Here is a 3,849-nt window from a genome sequence, read left to right as displayed (position 1 = left end):
GGCATACGTGAAGGTAAATATGGCCCCTAGGAGGCATAGTAATGGCGCACTATTGGACATAGTAATGGCGCACTATGTGGTGCACCACTATTATCTGGGATACTAATGGTGCACCAGAGGTGCGCCATTACTATTTGTTACTAGTGGTGTGTTAATAGTGGCGCACCTATAGTGCACCATTAATAGCAAAAACAGGTGCACCACTAACAACCTTTTTTTCTAGTAGTGTATATTAGGATTGATTTTCTTTTTTTCCATCATTGGATTTCACTATGTTCTTAATCAGGTGCAATTTTATAATTTTCTGTTGTTTTCATGAACATCTCAGATCTCATAATACTATATGCATCATTGGCAGGCCGCTTGTTATTCTACTTCTTTTTTCACATGATTGTACTTTATGAATTTCTAGCTAACTGACTGGACCCTTTTGCATTGACTAGACCTTTTTAACCAACCTGTATGTAGAACCAAACCATGGAATTGATTTGCTCTTTATTGCGACTGTATGTGTTGTGAAATTAAGAAAGGGAAAGAATATATGTACCAGGATCTTTATCATCCATTTCCGTGCTTCCATTTCTTTTGTTGTTTGATATTTCAAACATGATGTTATGTTATCCTGAAAACGTTGTTGGTTGCTAGCTTGTGCTGCATTGTCGTCGCAGTAAAAATTCCATTATTTCAGCTAACATGCACGGTTCACTTTACCTTTGGTATAGTTTCGTGTATGGATGAAAACCCATGCTTAAACCCATACTTTTGAGTTAGTCTTACCGTTTGTCTATGTGCAGGAAATGTCATGCCGCTCCTCGGGAGCATAGGTTGAGGCGATATGGTGGCTTCCTTTGATGATGTCGGCGGGGATGGCTGGATCTTTGTCCGGGAAGGCATGTGAATGACCCCCTGTTGCCATCTGTTGAGCGTTGGGAGGCAGTGGCTGCAAAGTTGCATAGGGTATTCTCTAGCACTTGTTTGACACTTGTTTGTAGATTGTAGTTTCTTGTGTTTTTGCTCCTCCACATGGTATCGTCTAGACATTTCTGTAATCTTGCGTTTTTGTGTTGTTTTTCCTTTTGCATAGTTGTTATTTTTTGGTGATTTCCTTTTATTTAATTACACAACATGTATTTTCTAAAAAAATATTGGCTTAAAATAAAAAAATCATGGACAAAGAGAAAATGCGAGATGGGCTAATATATAGGGATGAAATTAGTTGGCCTTGGACCGATCTGAAATTTAATGGGATGAAATTCCAATTGGGCCGACTACTACATGGCTGGTAGGTAATGAAAAATAATGGGCCGAAATTATGATTGGGCTGCTTAGTTCATGGGCTATCACATCAGATCCATGTAAAATGATGACCTGGCAGACAAGCTAATGCCGTTATGAGCATGTCAGTTAAGTGCCATCCATGACGGTCAAAAACTATCATGAGTGCATGACGGTTTCACAGATCCGTCAAGGATAGCATTGTGGTCAAATTATGACGCAATATACATGACAGATTTCAAATCCGTCACGCGTGCCCTTCGTTGACGGTTTAGCACTAGTCCATGACGGATTTATATCGTCACGTATTAATAGGATTCCTGTAGTGAACAGATTCAGACTTGGCAGAATTTACTATCTCTGAAAACAGCAAACAGTGAGTAGACCACTTTTCATGGCTTGTGCTAGTAACCGCACGGCATATCATAAGAATGGATCACATCATTGCAAATATGACATGATTATGCTCGTAAAACATGTAGGCATGTAGCTCAAAAGAAAATCACACAAAATGCTATGAAAAAGACAAAATGACATGTTACAGCAGTTTTTTGCACTTAATATTATTTAGCACTTTCGCAACGATGATAATGGCATCAAGATGAATTCTAACATGAATGCAAATGAAACCATAATGTAGAGCATGAAGAGCAAAACATTTTGACATATTACACACTCCAACCGGATCAACATGGGCAAAGTTACAAGTTCAAAATGCACATATGATGTTTACTGCAGAAAAGACTGGCATTTTAGACGGATCTGACCGTCAAATTACATCCATATCCAAATTACATCAATAAGCGTGTGGCAGCGGTGGCAGCAAGCAGAGCGTTACATCAATATACTTTGTGACTTCATTTGGTATTTTTCATGCATTTACTATTTTTTTGAGCTAAATGACCCTGAAATTGAAAAGCACTACAAATGAACTCTGAGAAGGTTGAAAGTTGGCATGGTATCATCATTTCACCCACATAACATGTCTAAAAAGTTGAGAGGGTTACGATAAAAGCTGGATGCACTTCGTGTACAAAATGGACAATCTCTTTCGAAGTATCAGGGCTTCATATGAAAACTCATCTGTTATAAAAGACATTTCATTTCTTCACATGTAACTGCAGTGATACTCTAGATCAAAGGCATCATCATAATAGTTATGGAGAGAAATTCTTCACTTTTTCTTTGCTTGTGTCCTTTGCTTATTGCGCCATAACCATGGACAATCTTCATCGTTTAACAGGGTGCTTGGGTCAGCCTTGATTTTGAAGGGAGGAATTTCATGGAACTTTTCATAATCTTCAGACATGTCTGTCTGTCCCTCCACTCCCACGATGTCTCTTTTTCCTAAAAGAACTTTGTGGTGCTTTAGCTCATCATATGATGTATTTGCTTCCTTATCTTTTCTTTTTCTCAGTTTGGTAGACATGTCCTTCACCTAGAAAACCCGCGCCACATCATTGGCTAGGAAAAAATGGATCGTTTGTGTACCCAAGATTGTTCAGATCCGCTGTTGTCATTCTGTACTATGTGTCTACCTGTACCCCGCCTCCTGACAGATTGACCCATTTGCACTGAAACAAAGGGACCTTAAAATCATGTCCATAGTCAAGTCCCCATATGTCCACTATGTAACCATAATATGTGTCCTTTTCCCTCTTGGTTGCTGCATCAAAGCGGACACCACTATTTCGGTTGGTGCTCTTTTAATCTTGGGTGATTGTGTAAAATGCATTCCCATTTATCTCGCACCCTTTGTAAGTCAATATAGTCGAAGATGGTCCCCTGGCCAACGAGTACAACACATCAGAAACAGTGTTGTCACCCATGAGACGTGTTTGCAACCAACTGCTGAAAGTCCTGATGTGTTCACATGTAATCTAGTTGTCACACTGCTCCGAGTGTTTGGAGAGTAGAATATTCTTGTGTTTATTGATATATGGGGTCACCAAGGTAGAATTCTGTAGAACTGTGTAGTGTGCGTGAGACCAAGAATGCCCGTCCCTACATATGACTGAGTCTGCTCCTAGCATGCCTTTTCCAGTCAGTCTTCTCTCATACCGCGGTTGAGGGAGACCAATCTTCTTAAGGTCGGGAATGAAGTCAACACAAAACCCAATGGCCTCCTCTGTTTGATGGCCCGTGGAGATGCTTCCTTTTGGCCTAGCACGGTTAAGAACATCTTTCACTACTACGGAAAACCCTTGTAGCAGCGCTTGTTTTCGAGACACTAGTAGCACTTCTACAAGCACTACCAGTAAGGCGCTACAGCTAACTGGTAGCAGTAGCACTGATACACCAGCTGTAAGTGCATCTAGTCCACCCCTAGTTGGTTTTGGAGTATTGACGACAAAGTTGGTTGAGGGACTAATGCGTTTGTGAGAATTGTAGGATAACGCAGGTAGTGTCCCTCATTGATTCGGTTTACCTACCGGAGATGACCCCTAAAAATGTATGAAGACATTGACGACAATGGTGGTATGAGAAGATATTCACCTTGAAGACTATCACATGAGAAGACATTGCGTGAAGACTATGGAGCACGAAGATTGTGTGGTTTCATTGTTTCTTTTC

Source organism: Triticum dicoccoides, chromosome 7B, assembly GCF_002162155.2.
Source record: "Triticum dicoccoides isolate Atlit2015 ecotype Zavitan chromosome 7B, WEW_v2.0, whole genome shotgun sequence".
Lineage (NCBI taxonomy): Eukaryota > Viridiplantae > Streptophyta > Magnoliopsida > Poales > Poaceae > Triticum > Triticum dicoccoides.
This window is presented reverse-complemented; position numbering follows the sequence as displayed.